The following is a 26,230-nucleotide window of genomic DNA, read 5'->3' as shown; positions in this document are numbered from 1 at the left end:
CGGACGGTGCGAGATGTAACTATTGAGGAAATAATTTTCTCCCTTCCTTTGCTTTCCTCTGTGCATGATGTAGTGTGGGATTTGTGCACCTTTTCCTCTATCCTTATTCTTCTTTGCATTTATTTTACTTAAGAAGTGATTTTCTTCTGACAAATTAAATACAGCTGATAGGACCTAACCATATGTCCCTCTCCTGTTTGCAGTTTTGAGTGGAGAAGGCAAAATACTGTGCCCTGCTTCCTTCTGCTTAAAGTATAGGGATAGACTAACCCGCATCCTGGAAGTTGCTCCCAGCTTTTTTTTCCCATCAGGACTATGTGGCGTTGCCTGAGGTCCCCAGACAGAGTGGTTTCCCTGAGTCTTAGATAGCATGAGGACTGGAGTTGGGCTCCCAGTGGGCTCCCAGGCACTGGAGAGTAGGGTATCCTTTGGAGAAAAGGGGGAAAAAAATCCACGCAAATGGAATGATAAAGGAATGACATCACGGTAGGCATAGCAACGGCAGGGTAATCATAATCTCCACACAAGGTGGTCAGAACCCCAAGGGAAAGCCTAGTTTCATTGTGTTCCTTTTCCCATCAGAGAGGCAGGAGCAGGGAGGCGTGGAGGAGGGGTTGCTTATCCAATGGCTAGAGCAGTCCCGAGGTTTTGCTGTTCACTCCAGATCTGCCTCCCCGCTCTGACAGTCTCTCTGGAGTAGGGGTGTGCCCCCTTGAAGCATTTGCATTCTGTTATCTTGTTATCTACGGTGGCCCTTGGAATTTGGCAGGACAAGGGGAACAAAAAAAAGAGGGATGCGTGTCAGTGGAGAAAGGAGAGAGATGAAATTATCCTCAGGAAAATTTTATGGAACCCTGGAGCTTCCTCCTCGGGTTCTCCTGCCCACAGGCGTGGAGCTACTCTGATAAACGCACACACGGTCCATCTCCTGTCCCTTACTTGGTTCTTCAGGCCTTGACTTCTGCCGCAGATGGTGTTGAGCTGGGTGTAAACCATATAAATTGTGATAATTTCAAAGTCACTTGTGTCCAAAGCCCAAAGCGATTCAGAGTAACCTCCTGAGGCACCGTGTGGATAAAGCAGCTACCTACATGGTGAGCGCTGACACCCTGGGACAGCTCGGAATGTTGTCTCGGGAGGTCATCTTGAACACAGTGCAAGGGTTGTAGGTGTCAAAGAGTTGAATAAGGGGCATGAGCTGGGAGACTGCTGTTCTGGGGCTTTGGGGTACTCTGGGTCCAGAAATCATTTCTCCTTTCCTGTCGTTGTTGGATAACTATAACAGGTCATGCGTGGTTGTGGTTTCTCTGTAGGTCAAATCATGGTTGCCTGGTTGTGTCCCTGTCACCCTGACATTTAGAAATCTTAAAAGTGGGTGAGGCAACCCTACCGAGGCATGGATAGCTATCATGAGCTGAGTGAACCATCTCTGCTCTTCAGCAGAGCAACTCATCCCCAACCTATGGATATTACACACACACACACACACACACACACACACACACACAATTTAAATTGGACTTTTAAAGAATTTAAGAGTCTCTTGGGAAGCACGCCCTTTGGCTTCTTTGGTTAGAATATCTGGAATTTTCTTTTCTTTATGTAGAATATCTGGGCAAGCTGGAGAAATTGCTTACCCAGCTGTTCTTGGCTATGGGTAATTTTGTAAAGTGAACTTACTTAATTTTTTTTATTGAGCTAAGATTCATGTAACGTAAAGTTCACCATTTCAACTGTGTACAATTCACTGATTTTTAGTTTTAGAGCATACGAGTCAATGGTTTTGGTAAACCTGCAGTGTGGTGCAATCATCACTACTACCTAATTCCAGAATGTTTTCGTCACCCCAGAAAGAGATTTTGCACTCATTACGTAGTCACTTCTCACTCCTTCCCCCCTCTCCCCAGCCCCTGGCATCCACAAGTCTTCCTTCAATCTCTATGGATTTCCCTATTTTGATTCTGTCCTATAAATGAAATTAGACAATATATGTGGACTTTCGTGTCTGGATTCTTCAACTTACCATGTTTTCAGTGTCCAACCACATAGTAGCATATATCAAGACTGCAATTTTTTTTAAGTGGCAGAATACTATTCCATTATGTGGTATACTACATTTTATTTATCTACCCATCAGTTGATAGACATTTGGGTTATTTCCACTTTTTCGCTATTACGAGTAATGCTAACATGCACATTCAAATACAAGTCTTTGTGTGAACATATGTTTTCAGTTTTTTTGACGATACACCTAGGATTGAAACTGCTGGGTCATATGACAGCTGTATCTTTAATTTTTGGAGGAACTACCACTGTTTTCCACAGTGGCTGCACATTTTACATTCTTACCAGCAATGTGCGCGGGGCCAGTTTCTCCACTTCTTTGCTGACACTTGTGATTATCTGTTTTTCTGATTCTAGCCATGCTGGTGGGTGTGATGTGGTGTCTCACCGTGGTTTCGATTTGCATTTCTCTAATGGCTAATGACGCTGAGCATCTTTTCATGTGTTTTTTGACCACTTGTGTATTTTGTTTGGAGAAATGTCTACTCACATCCTTTGCCTGTGTTTTAATTGAGTTGTTTGTCTTTTTTGTTTTTGAGAAGAGAGTTTGTTTTAATATGTTATTGTTACTTCCTCTATGCTAGCTGGTCGTTATTGTTACTTCCTCTATGCTAGCATGGTGTGACCAGCCTGTGGAGATGGAAGGGTAGAATGGATCACTTAAAAGCAGGCTGGGGTCTCTGCCTTTTAGGCCACTCCTCAGTGTTCTTGGGGAGGACTCCTCTTCCTTACCTGCCCTTAGCAGCTTTCTCCCCCAGAGTTTCTGTTCTTGAACCAATTCTTACTTGTCAATTTCTTCCCAGTTGACCTCATCCACACCCATGGCATCCACCACCATATATGTGATGATTACTCTCAAATGCGTATATCCAGTTTGGACTTCTCTCTGGAGCTCCACACCTGCCTATCCAGGTGGAACTTCAGCGTGTTCAAAACCTACTACATTTCTCTTCTCCTGGGTTCCCCGTCTGGATGACTGGCAGCATCATTTACCAGGTCAAAAAAGCTGGAGGTCGTCTTGGACTGCTTCTTCTCTCTCTAGGGCACATCTGCCCTCTTCCTGTCAAGTCCTGTGCCTTGGCTGTCTTTAGCAGCTCTCTCTAACTTGTCCTCCATTCTCCATTCCCTACTGACTGCCTTAGGTCAGGTCTTTGTCATTCCAACTAGACTCCCTAGTTTTGAATTACTTCCATCTATCCATCCTCTGCTGGAATGATCCAGTTATATTCCTCCCATCTTAAAGTGGTTCCTTATTGCCTGAAGGATAAACTTCCTCCTCTTTTGTCGAGCGTTCAGACCCTCTTGGGTCTGATCTCTACTTGTCTTCCCAACTTCATATTCCCCTGCTCATTCTCCCCTCATTTCTTATTTTATTTTAATTAATTAATTATTTTATCTATCTCTTTATTTATTTTTGTGGGATGATTCTTTTAATTATACTCCATAGACAAGAAATGTTTATAAATTTATAAGAAGTTACAAATTTATAAATAAGTTGATAAATGCATACAGGACTGTTTACACCAGAAGTTTCCCTCCCATAAGAGTTATAAACTATGCAAATCTTTTATTTAAAATGAAGTGATAAATCATAGTTAATGTGTAAGTATAGTGTGCCACATTCAGATATGGAAATTATCCTCAAAGTCGCTGTGTGTGACTTTTACCAAACCTTTCCCTTCTGTTTATGCTTCTGGCTGAGAACAGAAGTGATGGAGCCTTAAAGTGACTGGAATACTCTTCACGTGGTTTCTTGTGCCCACAGGTTGGGGGGGGAAGGCTTTTTCTCTAGAGTCCAAAGACAAGATAAAAAGTCTCTTGATTTGAAATCAGAAACGATCTGCTGCTCTGCTAGCCACAGCCCGGATATTGCCATAAACCTTTGAGGGAGGATTTCCCAGGATGACGTTGCAAATGGCGGTTCTTGCCATCTTCATGTTTTGGAAAGAGCCAAGGATGTGAACTCACAGTCAAAACCATCCATGTCCGTGTCGCATTCTCTATGGTGAATTTGGTTTTTCCTCCTTTACCAGCAATTCTTCCTATCGCTCTTGACAGGTGGTCTCCCTAGAGCCCCCTTTAGGGGCTTCACATCTGTGATTTCAAAGGACTCTAGGAAGAGGTCATCCAACCTAATGAGGGCAAGTGCATCCTCTACCTGAAACCCAAGAATAAAGGCTTTCACAAAACCAGCTGCTTTTGTCAGAGCACTAACATCTTTGGTTTCTTTACAAGTCCTGATCTCTACATTCCTCGATTTTAAGTTAAAGCGCACCTGAAGTGCCAAGCATTCTACAATAGGAGTAAATATCTTCATCCAGTTTTCTTTCAATGGCGTGTATCTGTTAGCTGGGACCGGAATTTTCCTTGTTTTCTTCTTTTCCACTCAGGAATCCATCCGTGGGGAGGGGTGGGAAAAATGGGCCTCTTTGTGGGCCGGGCCTCCTCTCTGTCCCTGTGGGCCATGTCCCTGCCCTCCCCCCACTCAGACAGCTGCTCAGCCTGGTTTCTTTGCCTGCCAGCCACCTCATGGGTGACTTGGGTGAAGCCGTTCTTGGCCCCTGCGCTCTGGGCCTCCATCTCTGTTTCTATCCCCAGGAATCTCCCCATATCTCTTATTTTAGCCATAGGAATTCTTTCAGGTTTCTTGAATGGTCTGTGTTACCTCAAATCTCCAAGCTTTGACTGCCATGCTACTGGCATGACATTTTTTTTTAATGTTTATTTATTTATTTTTGAGAGAGAAAGAGAGAGAGAGAGAGAGAGAGAGAGAGAGAGAGAGAGAGAGAGAGCATGAGCAGCAGGGGGAGGGGCAGAGAGAGAGGAGGGAGAGAATCCCAAGCAGACTCTGTGCTGCCAGCCAGTCAGGAACCCGACGTGGGGCTTGATCTCATGAACTGTAAGATCATGACCTGAGCAGAAATCAGGAGTCAGATGGTTAACCAACTGAGCCACCCAGGCGTCCCACTGGCATGAATTTTATCTATGTGGCCAAGGATAGATTTTCAGGGCTAGATTATGGATCCAATATGGTGCCAATTAAATACTACTGTAGATAGAGAACATGGCTGACTGTGGTTTGGATGTGGATTTTGATTCAATAATTTATTTATATGAAAGGATTTCCAAACTGAATGGAAATTAAACTGCATTTAATTGATTTTATGAGCCACCTGTACGGCAAAGGTGATGGATTTTGGGGGAAAGATTCTGACATTTGTCCCATCCATAGTCTGTTGTTACTTTTGTTACTTTCTGAATCAAGAACACCAGGATACATGATGTGACAAGTATATGTGTATTTTAGGAGCTAATGGGACAAAATATTTGAAATCAGATTGGATTCCAAGGTTGCCATAGCTACTGGCTACTATGAACACCAGCATCACATATTTGTTTGGAACCCTACATCTCTAACTTCTGCAATGTCTTTTTTTTTTTTTTTTTCCTGAGGGTGTTAGTCCTCAGATAAAGAAACTGAGTGAAACTGAAGGAATGATTCCTTCTGAATCCCTTTCTGGTCCCTTCTGGTTCCTTTCCGAATTTTTAACAACAATTTAATTTAGTTTAGATTATTCTTTAGTACTTTCTCACTCTCCCTCAAATTTTTACTTAGAAAAATTTCAAGTCTTCCGAAACGTTGCAAGAATGGTACAGTGAACACCCCTGTACTCTTTACTCAGAGTCACCATTTGCACATTTCCCCCAAATGATCTTTACTATCCTCTTTGTATTTTGGTTATAGTATCAGATAGTCTGAAGAAGACCAATGATGCTTGCTGGGGTAGAGAAGTTAGTTGCTTGATCCTCCTGTGGAACTAATTTATTCTCTCTCAGTTTCCAAATGGATGGAGAAGCCATAGATCAATGGCCCCTTCTGAGAACTTGTTAATCCTCTCCTCATGTGAAGCTGCGAATGTGATCATTTATTTTTTCAGGAAGAGTGAGATTCGGTTCATAATACACCATCCTCTTCTGGGGATGTTTCTGAGCTTCTGGCAAAGCTCAGTGCTACAACTGAAGCCTTGAACTCTTGGCTCAGCGCTGCCACTGAGTGGGGCCCCCGTGGATGGTCTTGAGCAAGTTCCTTTCTCACTGTGAGCCTCAGTTTCCCCATCTATAGAATGAGAGCTTGGATCACCTGCTTTTTTTTAAGTCCCCGCCCTGCCCCATGCTCACGTCCTATGCCCCCGTGATGGTCAGAAAAATTCAGTCCTTCGGGAAATTGACAAAGATACTTACTGTGCTTATGAGATGAACTCCAGAATTTATTGCTGGCTGGGCTTCAGCCAGGAGCATGTCTGGTTTATAATGAGGAGTGTTTCTCCCCTTGTAAGAGCCACCAGTGCTCTGTCTGCCTGCTGAGGTGGGAGGTGGGCTTGGTGGGGATGCAGGAAGCAGCAGGAACTCTGACCCTTTTGTTGGAGCCTCTCCACCTCCTTTCCTTTGAGGTTGTCTGTTTGTTTAATTTGTCATTTGCCTTGCTTCCCACGCCCTTTTATAGCTACTTTTGTTCAAGGATATGGCCATCTCCTTTTTCTGTCCTTGGCCTACCTCCAGGTTAAATATCTAGGGAGGATAGCAGCCACCTGAAGATGTGATGACATGGGTGGTGTTAGTGGTGGGTCTCAACAAGGCTGTGTTCTCATTGGTGGGGTAAGAGCTGTTCCAAGTGCAGGTAGTTGGGTGGTGGATTGATATTGCTCTTGCTAGAGGATTCCACAAAGCCCCCCCCGCCCCAATTCCTCCCACGCTTCGTCCCCCCCCCCCCCCCCCCCCCCGCCCACCGCCATAGAGCCCCAGGCAGAGGTCCTGGACTGGCCAGACTTTCTTTTGTGTATTTAATCCCCATGGGTACAATTTGGGAAAGTTCTGGTAAAGGAGAAAAGGACTTAGATGTGGCAGGGTTGAAGACAGGAGCTGGCGGGAACAGGGTGATTTAGGGTTCATTTATTCATTCAATAAATGTTTATTGAAGACCTACTGTGTTATGTGTGGGTCCATTTATCCAGACAGTCTTAAATCTGGGTAGCCATTGTTAATGTGGTATGTGTTTAGAAGTGTTAGAAATAATATTATTAATGGTCATCCTTCCTCTCCTGACCATCATGTGCCAGGCATGTTGCTAAGTGGGTTGTATCTATTCCATCCAATCCTGCCAACCACTCTGACAAGGTAGATGCTGCAGGAGAGGAAAGGGAGGTTTAGAGCAATCACTTGGTCAAGGTCAGGCGACAATGACAACAGGGAGGAGGAATAATTGGGATTTGAATTCAAGTGTGATTTCAAATCCCACCCTCTTAGCCTCTGTACCTTTGATTTATGGACGGATGCCTGTCTGTGCTAAAGTTTTCACTGGTTTAAAAGGTAAGGACAATAGAACTACATTTTTAGTAAGGCTTTATTTAATTCAGTGGTTCTCAACTGAGATGATTTTGCCCCTGGGGGTGTTTGGCAATGCCTGGAGACATTGTTTGGTTGTCACAACTTGGGAGGGGCTACTGGTATGTTATGAATAGCAGCCAGAGATGCTGCTAAATGCCCCAAGGTGCACAGGACAGCCCCCCATTCTTCTCCCTTCATCCCCATAGCAAAGATTTATTGGCCTAAAGTGTCCATGGTGCTAAGGGTGAGGAACTCTGATTTAATTTGAAGGATTAGCCTTAATCTTATATTATTCTGACTTTTTGGATACGTATGAAATGTTTTTTAAGAAACAAAGTAGTAGATGGCAGTTAATAGATGGCAGTTGGGATTTAGATTGTCCTTATTTGGCAAAATAAAAAAAAAATTGGCAAGACCGTGTTGATCCCTCTAATTTTTGTTGTAACAAATTTCCTGGACTGTGAAATCCAGACATCTAGGAATTATTTGATCTAGGAATTGTGTTTTAAAAATACTGTTTGTTAAGAATTGATGAAAGAAAGTGTCTTGTGTCACAAGTAAGACAATGCTTAAGGTGCCCTTGGGCTCCTGGGGTTTGATTTAATAACAAACATTCGTTGACCACTTAGTGCCTAGTATGTGCCAGGCCCTATGAGAGGTCAAAAGACAGTTTGACCTGTTGAGTTTATGGTCTTCCTAGGACAAAAAGTGTCCACGCGTGAAAAAGCAGGGAACAAAAAGTGAGCCTGGCAAATGATGGCCAAGTTTAATCACAGGTTGATACTAACATGGCAAACCAAGGGGTTTCTACTGGAAAGAATTTTAGGTTCCTGGCTTCAATCCACTATCCAGTAATTTATGTGACCTTAGACAAGGCACTTAATTTCTCTGCCTCTTGCTTTCTTATTGGATTCCTGTCTTGGATGAGGGCCCCTCAAGCCTGAAGGTTGACACCTCCTTTCCTTCCTACCTTCAATGGGGAACCCAGTCCTGTTGATTCTGTTTAGGGACTGTCTTTACAGTCTGCCCAGCCTCTTCCTATTCCAGTGTATTCTTCACCCAGAAGCTGGAATAATCTTGCCAAAACATAAATCTGATCATGTCACCTGCCTCTGCTTGAAACCTTCAGTGGTTTCCTCACTGCCCACGGGATAAAGTCCAAACTCCTTGGCAAGGCTTTCTTGGCTCTATGGTCTGGGCCCAGCCAACCTCTTCAGTCTCCTTTCACATCCTTTGCCCTTCACCACCCCTCACCCCATCCGTGGTCTGGAAATGCCAGACAGCTCATTCTTCTCTGAGCACAAATTGCTGACCCATCCCTCTCTTTTCCACCTGGCAAAAATCACAGTAGTCTTTTTTTTTTTTTTTAAGTTTATTTATTTATTTTGAGAGAGAGAGAGGGAGAGAGTGTGAGCAGGAGAGGGGCAGAGAGAGAAGGAGGGAGAGAGAATCCCAAGTAGGCTCTGCACTATCAGCGTGGAGCCCCATGCAGGGGCTCATGAGTTCATGATCTCATGAACTGTGAAATCAAGAGCTGGACACTTAACCGGCTGAGCCACCCAGGTGCCTCTCACAGTAGTCTTTTAAGGTTTGTCTCCATCATTTCCTCTGGAAGCTGCTCCAGATCCTGGAGGCGGAGTGCATTTCCCCGTCTCTCTCCCTCACTAGACTGTGACCCATTTGAAGGCAGCACTTGGCATTTGTCTTGTTCTGGCTAGAAAACGTGATACCCAGCATGGTCATGGCACATGGTAGGTGTTCAACGATTCTTTTTTTTTTTTTTTTAATTTTTTTTTAATGTTTATTCATTTCTAAGGAGGGGGGAGGGACAGAGAGAGAGGGAGACACAGAATCCGAAGCAGGCTCCAGGCTCTGAGCCGTTGGCACAGAGCCCAATGTGGGGCTCGAACTCATGAACCGTGAGATCGTGACCTGAGCCGAAGCTGGATGCTCAACCGACTGAGCCACCAGGGTGGCCCTCAACCATTCTTGAGTAGGAAACAAATGGATAAAGGAGGAGTATTTAACATGGAGATGATAGTGTTTTGCCTTTGTTTACCAACCAAGGTTGCTGGTGGCATGAACACAAAGTAATATTTATTGAAGAGCTGAAAAATGAGAGGCTACACACATGCAAAACACGTATTTGTCACTGTTTTCGGAAGGAGAGAATGTTAGCCTTTGAAGCACAGGTGAGAAAGCCTTAGAATTTCCTTCATTCGATCACCGATCACCATTAGCCTGCATGCGTGTGTGTTTATGCACGTGTATGCGGTATTGCTAAACGTAAAGGGGCACATGGTTGTCAGGTACTGGGAATTGGTATATCAAATAGAAAACTCCAGATGGCCAGAATTTTGTGCAATTCAGCAAAAATGTGCCTTGTTGATACAGGAGCATACGTGCCTTGAATTGTGACTCAGTGGCCTGGACCTGCCTGGGGACTTCTAGTGACAACTGTCCTTTGCTTTCCCAGAACTAGGGCTGAGCTTGGAGCAGGGGCAGGAAGGAGGGGCTTGGTTTCCTTTTTCTTTTCTGTCCCATTTTCTTTCTCCTCTTTCCGATCCCCTTATTGTTTTCAATAAGGTCTGCCCCAGTCACCCACATTGAACGTGATACGTCAAAGCCAGAAGCAAAGCCATGAACAGAAAGGTCTGGACTTGTGTAACTCTTTGCACATACTATCCTACTAACTTTTATTATCCATATCTGTGGATATGCCTTATTCCCGGCACCACTTCCCAGACTGTAATTCCATTGAGGGCAGGTATTTGGAATCTCTGTATACTTTTGGACCTGTACAGGTGCCTTGCGCTATAGGAGTGCGTGAATGTTTGCCGAATGAATGAATGAGCTCACCACATAAGAACAGAGTTTACCTCTTGTGCCAGTTCCTTAGTACACCATGTCTCTTGTTTTTGTTTGTTTGTTTGTTTGTTTTTGCATTTTCCGAGAGGAGTCTTCTTCCTTTTACCCAGATCAGGATAGAGGCAATTTTCTTTGACCCTCCTTTGGGAACCATCGCTGTCACCCACAGGGTTGATTCTCTTTCACAAACCACCTCAGCTCTCAGAGGCTTTGCGTTTCAGGGCTGGATCCCTCCATTTCCCAGACCCTTGAAGGTGGCCCTGCCTCGGAGCAGGGGGAGCTGGGAGTCGTCAGGGTGCAGGGAGGAAGCCTAAAGGATTAATTGGTTCAACTTTATTACAAAGGCTGGTCCTATTGTTTACAGGCCATTAAAAACCGTGATCATCTTCCCAGGCTGGGGCAGACAGCAGCTAGCTGCTTTGATGCATGTCGTAGAGAGATAAGGAAAATTTATCCCTTGTTTTGACTTCAGGATTTCTTTTTGGTTTATTATTTGACTCACTATTCAACTTTCTCTCCAAATGTCCCTGGTCTCAGACAACTTTTTCAAGTTGTTGGCAGGGAGGGTTCAGATTAGGATCCTATAATTTTGGAGTTGAAAGAGACCGGGATAAATGACTATCCCTAACCTACCCCCGCCCTCTCCCCACACCCCTGGTTCCCTATCAACCCCCCCCCCCCCCCCCCACACACACACCAGCTTCTCAAGTAATTTGCACTTACTGATCCCTGAGCAGGGCAGACTTTTCTCATGACCTTCAGCGGATCCTCCCCCTTCCAGGATGGCATCTGCTCTGCTGAGACGACTTTTTGAGCTCTCCCCAACCCCAAATTCCCAGCTCCCCCACACCGAGCATTCCCAGAGTACTGTGTACATAGACAATTGGGTTGACTTACCATCCTCTGTGATAGGTGTATCTAGGCTTTTCCCGGATGGGCTGGGCAGAGCCCTTGAGGGCCCTCACCCACATCCTAGACAATCTATGTCCCCCAGGGGCCTTCTTGAGGGCCTGACTTTCCATCTGGACAGGTACAGGCATTGGGATGTAGGCTGCAGCCCCCCTGCCGTGGTCAGGTTTTTTTCCGTAGCGATCCTGTGGGATTTTCTATGTCCTGGACGTGCAAAGAAGCCTCATACTGAAGCCTAGATACCGACACTTACTTTTTAGCTGCTTGATTGAAGGGTTCCAGTGTGCTCTGCAAGAGAGTCACCAACCAGCTTAGCAGACACTGGGCACGCACACGTTTGTTGAACAAATGAATGAATGGACATAGGGAAGAGAAATGCCGGCCGCTGCCAGTCACTCCTTAGGGGTCTGTGTATTCAATAAATATCTATTGAGTGGCTGCTCTGGAGAAGTGGGTGCCAGAGGTCAAAAAGATGTGTAAGACCCAGTTCTTGGCATTTGAGAGCATACACCTAGAGGGGTGTGAGACTAATTATAAGACAAGGCGGGCAAGCAAACCTGGAAATAGAGAGATGAGCTCTTGTTGAAGGAGCATAAAGGACAGTGGATTACTTTGGAACGAGGGGATCAGGGGAGCGGGGGAAGGAGATGGCTTTTAAGGATTTCAGTGAACAGGGAAGAGAGAGGAAGGCAGATTCAGATTGGTGAACAGCAAGGACAAAAGTTTTGAGACCTGAAATTGTCCTCAGCTCACCACAGACCAGTCCTGGCAGCCCGGATCCAAAGCCACATCTCTCGTCGGCCGGGGTGGCTCCAAATCCATCTTAGACAACACCAAATAATCCCAGGAATTTTTTCCAGGCGTCTGACCCTGGGGCAAGACTCGGGGCAGACATTCCTTTCCTCCAGACATTGCTGGGGCCCCCGTGTTGCTGGATTTTGCTCTTTGGAGGGTGCATAGGAGAACATTCAGAGATATCCTAGTGTTGGTGACGGTGGATAAGCATCTAGGACCAGATCCCTCAGTTTCCGTAAGGCTTTTCTTTGTCCCTCCCCCAGCTATCCTCGCTGCTAGGGCAAGAGCCACCCCTTCTGAGGGTTTGCTCATGCTGTTCCCTCTCCTCGGAGGCCTTCCTTCCATATCTGTTTGTCCATGTGTGTCTGCCCTTCCCCAAAGGCCCAGCCTCCTCCTGGAAGGAAGCACACCTTTTCTGAGCTCCCAAAGCAAATCCCTGGGCTGAGGGCATGGCTGGAGATTGGCCCCTCCCTGTCTCTCAAATGCTGGCAGTCCCAGAGATAAAGGAAAGCAAGGAGCTTCCTACTCCCGGTTTTATTGCAAACAAGTATCCAGGGTCAACGTGATTTTCACACATTAAAGACTCCTACCAAACCCCCCCCCACCCCCCCCGCCCCCAGTTTTTCATGTTCTCAAGCTGCTTAGTTATGTTCCAGGGAGAGGGAGGCAGCCAAAAAGGAGAATTCTTAATCTTGGGGAGAGGACCGAGTGCAGAAATGTCTTGGAAATGGAAGAGTCCCTTGGCTCCTTGCTCCGGCAGCACTACAGCCCATATATAACCGTGGGTGAGCTCCCCCTCTCCATGCGGCTTATCTCTGCCTCACATTCACAGACTCACCAGCCTGGAGTCTCTCTGGATGTTGGCCAAGCCAGTTGGGAATGCATAATAGCTGAGATACGGGATGGGGCGAGCCCGCCATGTCCTTGCACACTGCCGTGAAGGTCTTCCTTCTCCCCTTCTTTCCCCCCTTCTAGCCTCCTCTGTCATTGGGAGGTAATCTTTGTGGTCCCACTTCCCTAGTATTTGAAAGAAGGGAGATCCAGATTCCATGTTTGCAGGTGACTGTGCTGGTAACTATGGACACCCTGGGGAATGGGAGGGAGGTTTGGATGAGCAGATTTAGACCAAATGGAGTTTAGCTAGCTGCCATTTTGAAACCTCAGCTGAAGGGTCTTGTGAGCTGAAAACCTTCCCTATAAGCCCTCCCTCCACCCCAATCCCCTGAGCTCATTTGGGTTTTATGACCAAGATTTTGTCCTTCTGTTTTGCTTTGTGGTCGAAATAGGGATGAGGACAAGAAAGACCTCGGGAAAGGATTCTAGCCTGATGGGAGCAAGAACTCCTGGGAACTTTGGTGAGGTGTTGGTAGGGATCTGGGCCCTGCCCTGGAGGTGTGGTGGATGCAGGCTTCTCCTGTTAGTGCTCCTGCTCTGGGAGAGCCTCTGTTTTGGGTGCACAGCTAGGTGCCCCTGGAATCCCTGAGTGGGCACAGTTGCGAAAGCTATCGCTTCCTTTCTGAAGATGTCTTGGGTACTGACAGAATGGATACTTTCCGTTCCATAGACAAACTAGAATTACCAGGGTTTTTTTTCTGGTATATTCTTTTCTTTCAGTGCCTTTAATTCATTCAACATTATTCTGGGCAAGTGTCTGTTTCCCCTAGGTGAGTGGTGCAGGATTGATGCATGGGATTGTAATAAAGTCAGATGCTTCTGTTGTTTTATATTTATAAATTAAGTTGTGTTTGTGTGCGCGCGTGTGTGTGTGTGTGTGTGTGTGTGTGTGTGTGAGAGAGAGAGAGAGAGAGAGAGAGAGAGAGAGAGAGAGAGAGAGAGAGAGAAGAGAGAGAGGCATTTACTCCAGAGCTAAAGGATGGGAGTGGGGTTAGGTGATACCTTGGTTATGGGAGAAGATGTTGATGCTGTTTGTTTCTAGGATGGTTGGGTTGATCTTTATGAACCTTACCACTTTTTGTTTGATTTCATGTTCATATTCATCCCTGTATTAGTCTGCTCAGGTTGCTGTGATACAGGATTGAGTGTCTTAAGCAACAGAAACTTATTGCCTCACAGGCTGAAGGCCAGAAGTCCAAGACCAAGGTGTTGGCAGGATTCGTTCTTTCTGAGAGCCCTGAGGGAGAGGGCTCTTAGCTTCTGGTGGTTTGCTGGCAGTCTTTGGTGTCCCTTGGCTTTTGGAAGCATCACCTCCATCTCTGCCTTCATCTTCACTGGTGTTCTCTCTGTGTGCATGCCTCTGTGTCCAAATTTCCTCTTTTTATGAGAACACTAGACATGCTGGATTAGAGCCCATCCTAATTACCTCATCTTAACTAATTACATCTGCAGTGACCCTATTTCCAACTAAGATCACATTGGGAGATATGAGATCCTGGGGGTTAGGGCTTCAACATATGCATTTTAGGGGAAGCAATTCAACCCATAACGATCCCCTTCCTTCTTTTAAATAAAGTGTGTGTGTGGTTTTTTTCTTTTCTTTCTTTTTTTTTTTTATGTTTATTTTTGAAGGAGAGAGAGAGACAGAGCATGAACTGGGGAGGGGCAGAGAGAGAGGGAGACACAGAATCCGAAGTGGGCTCCAGGCACTGAGCTGTTAGCACAGAGCCCGACACGGAGCTCGAACTCACAAGCTGCGAGATCATGACCTGAGCCGAAGTTGGACGCCTAACCAACTGAGCCACCTAGGCACCTTTCCTTTTTCTTTATTTTTTTTTGAAAAAGACCTCAATAGATGGGAATGCAAGCTGGTGCAGCCACTCTGGAAAACAGTATGGAGGTTCCTCAAAAAACTAAAAATAGAACTACCCTACGACCCAGCAATTGCACTAGTAGGCATTTATCCATGGGACACAGGTGTGCTGTTTCAAAGGGACACATGCACCTCCATGTTTATAACAGCACTATCAACAATGGCCAAAGTTTGGAAAGAGCCCAAATGTCCATCGATAGATGAATGGATAAAGAAGATGTGGTAAATACATACAATAGAATATTACTCGGCAATCAAAAAGAATGAAATCTTGCCATTTACAACTATGTGGACGGAACTGGAGGGTATTATGCTAAGTGAAATTAGTCAGACAAAGACAAAAATCATATGACTTCATTCATATGAGGACTTTAAGAGACAAAACAGATGAACATAAGGGAAGGGAAACAAAAATAATATAAAAACAGGGCGGGGGACAAAACAGAAGAGGCTCATAAATATGGAGAACAAACTGAGGGTTACTGGAGGGGTTGCGGGAGGGGGGATGGGCTAAATGGGTAAGGGGCCTTAAGGAATCTACTCCTGAAATCATTGTTGCACTATATGCTAATTTGGATGTAAATTTTAAAAAATAAAAAATAAAATTGAAAAAAAAGACCTCAATATAATAAAAAATTCAAAAATTACAGCAGAGTAAACCAGGAAAGTAGATCTAAGCCTCCTTCCCATTCCTTTTCCCCATCCTTAGACCGTAGTTCTCCAGTACAGAGCCAACCACTGTTGTCATTTTGTTTGTTCCCTCTATCTTTCTGGAGATGTCTATGAGCATAAATTTATATCTATCCTCCCCCATGTCATTTCAAATAGTTTTTTTGTGAGATAAATAGCATTTCAAATAGCATTTCAAATAGTTGTATTCCAAATGCCCTGTTCTATAACTTGCTTCTTAAATTTAATGGTACATCTTGAGATTATTCCATAGCAATAGCTGTATGTCTGTCTTATTTTTTTAACAGATGCATAGTATTTCATTGTGTGGATTTACCATGATATATTTAACTTTACCTCTTCTGATGGACATTTAGCTCATTTCTGATCTTTGCTGAATGAAAAAAAATTTATATATGTTTCTCTAGCCATCAGTGTAAGTCATCTATACATCTCACTCCTTAAAGTTCTTATATAGTATAGAAATTGAGTACATTTTAAAAGTTTATTTGTTTATTTTGAGAGAGAGAGAGCATGAGGGGGAGAGGGGCAGAGAGAGGGAGAAAGAATCCCAAGCAGGCTTTGTGCCGTCAGCACGGAGCCTGATGCGGGGCTCAAACTCACGAACCACAAGATCGTGACCTGAGCCAAAAATCAAAAGTCAGATGCTTAACCAACTGAGCCACACAGGTACCCCTAAATTGAGTACATTTAAGAAATATTTGTTAAGTTCCTATCGTCAACAAATATTTGATATTTCATTACATTGATGTATCCATATTTACTCAGCCCAATGACTTGCTCTAAGTCATGAATGAAAATTCTTGCATGTAGCTCTCTAATTTTTTAAAAAAGTGTTTATTTTGAGAGAGAGAGAGAGAGAGAAAGAAAGAGAGAGTGTGCACATGCGCATGAATGGGGGGGGCAAAGAGAGGGGGAGAGAGAATCCCAAGCAGGCTCCATGCTGTCAGTGCAGAGCCTGACATGGGGCTCGATCCCATGAACCGTGAGATCGCGACCTGAGCCGAAATCAAGAGCTGGATGCTTAACTGACTGAGCCACCTAGGTGCCCCTATAGATGTATTATTTTGATTGCTCATCTTTGATTATTCTTTAGGCTAGGTTTCTAAAAGTGTGTCTAATAACCTGGAAATTGTTAAGGCTCTGGATATTTTTTGCCAAATTGTGTTCCAGAAATGTACCAATTTATATCTTTGCCAGCAGAGTGCCCATGTTGCCCTACTGGCATCATTACTAAAACAAACAAAAGACTGCTAATTTGGTAGGTGGACTATGGTAATTCATCGGTTTAATTTTTTTATTTGCTTATTAGCTATTCTTATTTCCTCTTTTGTGGCTTGTTTGTGTCCTTTGGCCTTTAATCTATTAACGTCTTAATGCTTTTTCTTTTTTTTTATTAAAAAAATTTTTTTTTTAATGTTTTTTATTTATTTTTGAGACAGAGAGAGACAGAGCATGAATGGGGGAGGGGCAGAGAGAGAGGGAGACACAGAACCTGAAGCAGGCTCCAGGCTCTGAGCCATCAGCCCAGAGCCCGATGTGGGGCTCGAACTCACGGACCGCGAGATTGTGACCTGAGCCGAAGTCGGACGCCTAACCGACTGAGCCACCCAGGCGCCCCTTAATGCCTTTTCTATCAGTTTGTATGTTCTCTTTATGTATTAAGGATATTGATTTGTCATAGTTGTCATATATTTGGCAAACCTGATTCTCACAGTTTGTGGTTTGACTTTTAAAAAGTTCTTTTTAAACCAACTTAATTGTGGTGTAATTTACATACAATCAAGTGCACTCCTTTTAAAGTATATAGGTCTATGAATGTTGACAAATGTATATATCCATGTAACTGTAACCACAATAGAATATTCCTGTTATTCCCCAAAAGTTCCCTTGTGTCTCTCTGGAGCTCACCCCACTTTTGGTCCCAGGTTTTTGCCACTATAGATTAGTTTTGCTGGCTCTAAAATTTCATATGAATAGAATCATATGATATGACCTTAAAAAAAAAAAAGATGTATCCGTGGTATTGTATATAGTAGTAGTTTGTTCCTTTTTATTGCTAAGAATATTGCATTATATGGATATACCACAATTTTTATCCATTTACCAATTGATGGACAATTGGGTTGCTTTTATTTTATTTTATTTTTTCTTATTAAAAAATTCTTTTTAGTGTTTATTTATTTTTGAGACAGAGAGAGACAGAGCATGAACGGGGGAGGGTCAGAGAGAGAGGGAGACACAGAATCCGAAGCAGGCTCCAGGCTCTGAGCCATCAGCACAGAGCCCGACGCGGTGCTCGAACTCACAGACCTTGAGATCATGACCTGAGCTGAAGTTGGACGCTTAACCGACTGAGCCACCCAGGCACCCCATTGGGTTGCTTTTAGTTTGGGGCTATAATGAGTGAAGCTGCTATGAGCATCTGTGTATAAGTCTTTTGTGGACCTATTTTCTCCTCATTTTTCTTGGGTGGATGTTTAGAAATGAAACTGCTCAGTCATATGTCAAGTACATGTTCTTTTATAAGCAACTGTCATACTCTTTCCAAAAACGGTTGCACCATTTTACTTTTCCATCAGCTTTGTATGAACAATTTGGTTGCTATGTATCTTCACCAGCATTTGATATTATTAATCTTTTTAATTTTAGCCATTTTAGTGGGTGTGAGTAGTATCTCGTAGCTTTAATTTGCATTTTCCTGGTGACTAATGATATTGAACATATTTTCATGTACTTATCAACTTCTGTGTTTGTGAAGAGTCGGTTCAAATCTTTGCCCAATTGGGAAAAGGGTTGTCTTCTTATTCCCGAGTTGCTAAGGTTCTTTATAGATCCTGGATATAGGTCTTTTGTCACATATATGTAGTATGAACACTTTCAGTTGTGACTTGCCTATTCGTCTTCTTAGCAGTGTTTTTGTTTTTATTTTTTATTTTTTTTAAGCAGATTTTATTTTATTTATTTATTTTTTTTAGAGAGGCAGTGTGTGCAAGGAGGGGAGGGGCAGAGGGAAAAGGAGAGAGAGAGAGAATCTCAAGTGGGCTCCGGGCTGAGCACGGGGCTCATTCCCACCATTGTGAGATTATGACCTAAACTGAAATCAAGAGTCGGAAGCTTGATCGACTGAGCCATCCAGGCACCCGTTATTTTTGTTTTTAAGTTGTGATAAAATATATATAAAAGTTGCTTTTTTTTTTTTTTTGAGAGTGAGCATGAGAGGGGCAAAGGAAGAGAATCCTAAGCAGGGTCCATGCTCAGCATGAGAGAGAGAAAGAGAGAGGGCGATAGGGGATCTGAAGCGGGCTCTGCACTGTCAGCACAGAGACTGTTGTGGGGCTTGAACCCGCCAACCGGGAGATCATGACCTGAGCCAAAATCAAGAGTCGGACTCTCAACCAACTGAGCTACCCTGGCGCCCCATCTGGGGAAGATTTTGATTTTGGCCTTGCCTCACTTGCTGTGTGAAGGTGGCCAGTCTGTGCCCACCTCCAGGACCTCAACTTTCTTCTCTGCTGAATGGGCCTGGGAATATCTGTACCCTTAGCCTCACACAACAGGGAGGGCCAAATAAAATAGGCTAAGTCAAAGAGCGCTGGCAAATATAAAGCAGGATGCAAATATCAATCTTATGAAGGTTATAATTTCATCAAACTGGGGGTGGGAATCTGCTGGCCCAGGACGGGGGGGTGCAGTGGGGATGGTCATGCAAACTCCACAGGCTGAGCTGCTGAAGAGAAGAGAGGCTGTCGCTGGTGGAGTGGGACGGGAGTTGAGGGCCTCTGAGCACATGGCAGAGATGCCCATCCAACCTCCAGGGCTGGAGGCCTTCAAGGTCAAAGTGGGAAAGTCCGAGGGCCCACATGCACTGGGAAAAAGTCTGTGTTTAGATTCAGAGGCCTTGGGTTTGAATGTGACTTTCGCCACGTCCAAAACCTGGGGTGAGACACTTAATCTCTTTGAATCTTGGTTTCCTTATCTTTGCAATGTCACATTATACACCCTGGAAATATGGAACTCCTTAGAAGTTCAAACTTGTCTATGTCTCTGTGCCTTTGGTCAAACTCCTCCTTCAAGCAGGGCTGGCTTTGAGGAAGGGACAAGAGCCAAGGAATGCAGGGGGGCTCTGGAAGCTGAAAAAGATAAGGAAACAGGTTTTCCCCTCAGAGCCTCCAGAAGGAGCAAGTCCTGCTGATGACAGCGTAACATTAGCCCTAGTGAAACTGATTTTGGGCTTCTGATCTCCAGAACCACAAGATAAATTCGTGATGTCTTCAGCCACTAAGTGTGTGGTAATTTGTTAACAGCAGCAAGAGGAAACTAACGCAACTCACTTAAGATTCACTCACGTTGTTGCATGTATGGCTGCATATATCACAACTTGCTTATCCATTTCCCAGTTGGTGAACATTTGGGTTGTTTCCAGGTTTTGGCCGTAATGAGTAAAGGATTATGATCTGAACGTTCATGGATATAGGTCTTCGTGTGGACATATGTTTTCATTTCTGTTGGGCCAGTGCCTAGGAGTAGGATTGCTAGGTCACAAATGTATATTTAACTTTGTAAGAAACTGCCAAACTGCTTTCCAAAGTGGGTGTACCATTTAGCATTTCCATCAGTGGTGCCTGAGAGTTCCAGTTTATTCTATATCCTTGCCAGTGCTTGGCATTGTCATTCTTTTTAATTTTAGCCATCATAATAGATGTTTAGTGGTATCTCATTGTGATTTTAATTGCATTTTCCTGATGACTAATGATGTTGAACCTTTTTTTCACAGGCGTTTTGGCCCATCTGTATTACTTCTTTTGTTGGAAATGTCTGTTCAGTGCTTTTAGCCATGAAAAAAAATGGGGTCATTTGTCTTCTCATTATTGAGTTTTAAGAGTTCTTTATATATTCTGACTACATGTCCTTTATCAGATATATGTTTTGCCAATATTTTCCCCCAGTCTGTGGCTCGTGTTTTATTTTCATATTAGTGCCTTTCAAAGAACAGATATTTTAAATTTTGATCAAGTCCAATATATCAATTTTTTGCTTTTATGGTTTGAGCTCTCTGTGGCATAAGTAACCTTTGCTTAACCCAAGTTCATAAAGATTTTCTTCCAATTGTTATAGAAGTCTTACAGTTTTAGCTCTTACATTTAACTGCATGATCCATTTTGAGTTAATTTTTTGATAGGGTGTGAGGTAAGGGTTAAGGTTTTTAAAATTAAAAAAAATTTTTTTTTTTAAATGTCTTTGGCTGGTTTTGGTATCAGGGTAATGCTGGCCTCACAACATGAATTAGCCTCGTGCTAGGTACTGCAGGGAATATAAAGGTAAGATCCAACCCTGGCCGGAATCACACACAAGCCCAGTGGGATAAAGGCAGAGTTTGACAAGCTCCCTAAGAGTAAAGACGAACGGCTGTTGGCATCCAAAGAAAGAAAGAGCCACGGGCAGCCTTAGAAGAGGTTTCCTGAGGGCACGGACACTAAAGAAGGGCTTTAGTAGGGCTGCAACATTGCCCAGCTCTGGGGGCACCATTCACATGGTGGTCTGTTGAATGCGGCTCCCTTCAGGGCGTAGGGAATGGAACGTGGATGGCACCCACCTGGAGTTGCACAACATAGTGACCCTGTTCAAATAAGTCTAGAGCTCAGAGACTATCAGCTGGTGGAGGTGGGGGAAGGTGGGAGGGGCAGGGAATGATGTTCTAGGTTGGAGGGGGTTCTATTCAACTCATGACTTGTTTTATATAAGCATGCCTTTGTCTCCTCAACTTAAAAAATTTTTTTAATGTTTATTTATTTTTGAGAGAGAGAGAGAGAGAGAGAGAGAGAGAGAGAGAGAGCTAACGAGCAGGGGAGGGGCAGAGAGAGAGGGAGACACAGAATCTGAAGCAGGCTCCAGGCTCCGAGCTGGCAACACAGAGCCTGAAGCGGGGCTCGAACTCACCAACTGTGAGATCATGACCTGAGCTGAAGTCGGACCCTTAACTGCCTGAGCCACCCAGGCACCCCAGTCTCCCCAACTTTTAAACTCCCACTAATCTGCATCCTCCTTGCATTGGATGTGGTGCTGGAGGGCCCAGGGAGGAAGGTGGGAAGGAAGAGGGCCAGCCCTCAGGGAGTGCCCCCCCGCCCCCCCACCCCGTGCTTGGCACCCTGTATACATGATGTCAATAATCCTCCCACCGACTCTACAACCTTGGCTTCCTTCTCGGCACTTATGCAGATTGAAAAATGAGACTCATAAAGGTGAAATGCCTTGTCCAGGGTCAGCTTCCTGGAGCATCGGAGCTGAGGTTGCTGCTGGCCCCCTGGGACCTCAGCAGCTTTCTCCCCTCTGCTCCAGGAAAACTTAATTTCTGTGGAAGGTGGCACCTAGAAAGAATGGGTGCCGGGGTCGGGGTGGAGGGAGGTCAGGACTAGATATTTGTGAGGGCGTTAGTTCTGATTTAGCGGACACGCTCTTAGCCCTGTGGGCCGGGCTGTGGCTGACCGTCTGCATGGTCAGGGTTTGCAAAGCTTCCAAAGATCCTTTTGCTAGAAGGGCTTTAAAAGCTGCAAGCTCTCAGCAGTTTCTATCCGCTGGGATTTTTTTTCCCCTTCCAGACTGAATCCTGTCAGGGTTTTACTGGCTTATATGTTCCCAGAACGACCCTACATCTCCCTCACCTGAGCAGCACTGCTCTGTCACCCACACCATTTCCTGTCACCAAATGGCTCTGGAAAGAATTCTTCCCTAGGCCCATCTTTTGGCCCCCAACCTCCCCTCTTCACTCTGTCAACCCCGCCCCCCTGGTTTCTCCAGGAAGTGCAAAGTGGAGCCCATCCTGGACGAAGGAACACCAGGGCCTCATTTTGATCCCAGATGTGGGGGTTTGTTCTCATTCCTGGTCTCCTATTTTGAACCATTTTCAAAGCCCCTGAAAAACCAGGATACTATGGAGAGGCTCATGCTATGTCTGGGAAATGGGAGGCACCATGTAGAAAGTTCCCGATGTCCCGCCAGCCTGTTGATTCCCGTCCCCTGGACCACTCTGAGTGCCCTTGTCCTCAGACCCCTCTCAGGGAGGCCTGCCTTTGGTGTCTTGTCCTGTTTGGTCACTAGGGGCCCTGCCCCTGCCAACTCAGAGGCAAACAGAGATAGGGCCAGGCCCTGGCCGCCCAGCCTCGTGGACAGCATTATACGCTGCTCTGCGTCAGCAGAAAAAGTATCCACCATAACTTGCATTCTAGAGGGCCCTCTCCCCCATCGCCCCGGGGGTTCCTGTCCCCAGCCTGCAAGGCGTCTGTGCCTGGCCAGCCTCGCCCACCAGGCCAGCAGCACTCCAGGAATCCTGACAAGTGCCGCGGGGGTGGCTCTCGGTGACTTCATGGGCGCTGTTCTGGGCTGCTTCTCCTTGCCTCCACCTCCTTCGGGGACTTACTTTCTGAGGATGACGCCCGCGAGCCTCTCCCAGCTACCAAAATACCAGCCCTGCCTCCTGGCCCTGCCAGAAAATGCTTAGCACATTAGCAGGTTTAGCGGCCACAGTTGTAGTCATTTAGGAGGCCACAGAGGCACATGGATCTCATTCTGGGGTTCTTTCCAGCTGCTCGCTATTTTGACAACACTGGGTGGCACCGTTACCAGGAACCTGGACTGCCTGCGAGAACAAGGGCATTTGGGGCCTGGGGGTGGAGGTGAGGAGAAGCCCAGGAGGGTGGTAGGGACAGCAGCAGTGGTGAGTCAGGGGCTGGGAGAAAGGAGGGTGGAGGGTGCCAGTCTCTACTTTCCCTGGCCGGCCTCCCTTCTTGCCTTCTGGAGCTTTCTTGGACCAGATTTTGGATACTTGCAGCCGATTTCCAGTTGTCTCAGTGCAGGGGCTTTTGCTTGCAGAAGAGGCAAGAGGCTCCAAACTGCCAGAGAGGCAGTAAGACAGAGATCACAGAGCCACCCAGCAAACATCTTCCCACACTCAGAAGCGCTTGCTGCAGCCGCTTGCCTGCCACTTGGCGGCTGAGGGCTCTGGGCCCAGTCACCGCCTCTCCCTCTGCAGAATGGGAATCACAGGACCCAGCCCCACCTCAGCCTGAGGTTAGACCATGCACGGGAAAGTGTTTTGTAAAATGTAAAGTGATAGACATTTGCCTACCTGTGTGCGGGAGGACTGCGTTTTGTTGATTTTTGAATTCTTCCACGATGTGTGGTTTGTTGGTTAGAAAAGTAAATATGAGGGGCGCCTGGGTCGCTTAGTGTGTTAAGCGTCTGACCCTTGATTTTGGCTCAGGTCATGATCTCTTGTTCATGAGATCGAGCCCTGCATTTGGCTCTGCACTGGGTGTGGAGCCTGCTTGGGATTCTCTCTCTCCCTCCCTCTCTCCCTCTCCCCTGCTAGTGTGCGCTCTCTCTTAAAAAAAAAAAAAAAAAAAAAGTAAATTTGGTGACTTTCTGGAAGTTTCTGATTTTCTCATTGGTGATCAATGTGGTGAAGACAAGTAAGGCTGTGGGCGTATTGGATTGTTAGGGCTGCTGTAGTAAAATACAGACTGGGTGGTTTATTTTTATTTTTATTTATTTTATTTTTCTTTAAAAAGCTTTAAATTTTTTTTTTTTTTTTTTTTTTTTTTAGAGAGAAAGAGAGACAGAGCATGAGCAGGGGAGGGGCAGAGAGGGAGGGAGACACAGAATCTGAAGCAGGCTCCAGGCCTCTGAGCTGTCAGCACAGAGCCCGATGCAGGGCTCAAACTCACGAACAGTGAGATCATGACCTGAGCCGAAGCTGGATGCTTAACTGACTGAGCCACCCAGGTGGCCCTGGGTGGTTTAAGTAACAGAAATTCACTGTTTCAGTTCCGGAGGCTAGAAGTCAGGATCAAGGTGTTTGCAGGGTTATTTCTTTCTGAGGGCTGTGAGGGAGAATTTGTGCTGGACCTCTTCTTAGCTTCTGGTAGTTTGCTGGCAGTTTTTGGTGTTCCTGGACTTTTAGAAGCATCGTCCCAAGCTTCTTCATCTTCAAATGGTATTCTCCTTGTGTGCGTGCCTCTGTGTCCAATCATCCCCTTTTTATAAGTACACCAGTCATATTTGATTAGGGCCTTCCCCACGACCTCACTATAACTAATTATATGTGCAACGGCCCTATTTTCATATATGGTGGGGAGGGGTCTTCTGAGCCTAGGGGCCAGCTCTAGGATAGGGAAGGCCACGGTGGTATGCCAGACCTGGGTGGGAAACGAGAGTTCTTTTGATGCAGATGAGGACCCTATTTCTACTACCATTCCTGGATTTCGGGGAGAGATCTTTGTTCCTAGAGTTAAGTCTGTTTTTTTCCCTTCTGAGTAGCTTCTGTTTTGTTGTTATTGTTTATTTATTTTGAGAGAGAGATAGAGTGTGAGCAGGGGAGGGGCAGAGAGAGAGAGAGACAGAGAGAGAGAGAGAGAGAGAGAGAGAGAGAAAATCCCAAACAGGCTCCATGCCGACCTGTGGCTTGATCCCATGACCATGAGATCATGATCTGAGCCGAGATCAAGAGTCAGATGCTCAACCTACTGAGCCACCCAGGCGCCCCTCTGCCCTGAGTTCTTGCACATCAGCTAGCGTGTTCTGAGTTGGCCAGATCCAGACCGAGTGTGTTCCTGGACCACAGTGTTGGTGCTGGTCATGGGGGGAGGGGGGGGGCGTCGCGCAAGGAGACCTTGGTAGCCCCGCCTTCTGTATTAGAGGCTTCCCTGCCGCCCGCTGGCATCATTCACATCCTCCCCACCATGTGCTCCAGTCCAGGAAGGGGCTGATGTGGAAGAACCCACTTATAGAAGTCACCCCCTGGATAATAAGCAGCAGTCTGCCGAATTCTTACCGAGCAGCGGGATTGATGCTTTTCTCACTTGCTCCTCCCACTAATCCTGAGAAGCAGGTACTCATTTGCATCATCCTCATTTTGAGGATGGACAGTTGAGGTTTTGAAAGGAAATAAAGGACAGCAAATGCTCTAAGTCACTTAGCTGGTGAGGCTCCACCTCTGGAAGCTCAAATCCCTTTCTCTCCTCACTGGGCACCTTCGAGGGAGGGTGGTAGCCTGCTTGCATCAGAATTACCGGCTGCTGAGTGGAAAGTCAGACTCCTGGTCTGCACCCTGATCTACTGAACCTGGAGAGAGTGGGGTGGAGCCGGGGATCTACATTCCAAAGGAGCACCCCGGTGACTCTCGCACACAACCCCCCTTCCCCCAGTGCTTATTCCCTGGTTCCCAGGCAGGCTGAGAACCTGCCCTTCTCCCAGATGGGAGAAATGTGGGGGAGCCCACCCTTACAAAGCCTCCCCATGCCCTCCTCTTCTCCCTGGCCTAGAGTGGCCCCAAGAGCTCTGGGGGAGGCAGCAAATGGGCTGCACGTGGGCGGGGAGAGGGTGGCTTGTGTGGACCGCATTGACCTGTGGCTTCTTACCCTTTCTGTGGTTCCTGTGTCCTTCCCACCCCTCCCCTAATGTGCCTCTGCCCAGGGTCCTTGCAGGAGGAACCAGGACTGGTGTCATCAGTCGGTGGCCAGTGCTGGGCGGGACTGAGCCCTGTTTGGTGACGATGTTAAGTTTCCCTGTGACTGAAAGGGAGTCGGTATTGCCAGGTGAAATCTTAGCATGAGCCCCGCAGAATATGGGGCCTCGGTTTAGAACCACGCATCCTTTCCCTGCCTTGTCTTCCTCTGCACTCACTCTGCCTACCTCATGTTCTCACTCTCCTGTCCATTCCGGCAACTTAAAGTAAACAATCCGAAGGAAGAAGTT

At 45.8% G+C, this 26,230-nt stretch overlaps 1 protein-coding gene and 1 pseudogene across 8 annotated transcripts in view; one reads left to right on the top strand and one right to left on the bottom strand.

Moving 5' to 3' along the window:
• DPF3 (double PHD fingers 3) overlaps positions 1-26,230 on the top strand; it is a 304,745-nt gene that overhangs the window by 88,718 nt on the left and 189,797 nt on the right. The gene's annotated exons all lie outside the window — the stretch shown is intronic.
• Positions 3,840-4,653, bottom strand: LOC131517457 (RNA-binding protein PNO1-like; annotated as a pseudogene).

Source organism: Neofelis nebulosa, chromosome 7 (genome assembly GCF_028018385.1).
Source record: "Neofelis nebulosa isolate mNeoNeb1 chromosome 7, mNeoNeb1.pri, whole genome shotgun sequence".
Lineage (NCBI taxonomy): Eukaryota > Metazoa > Chordata > Mammalia > Carnivora > Felidae > Neofelis > Neofelis nebulosa.
The sequence above is the reverse complement of the archived record's forward strand: the minus strand, read 5'-3'. Positions and strand labels throughout refer to the sequence as shown.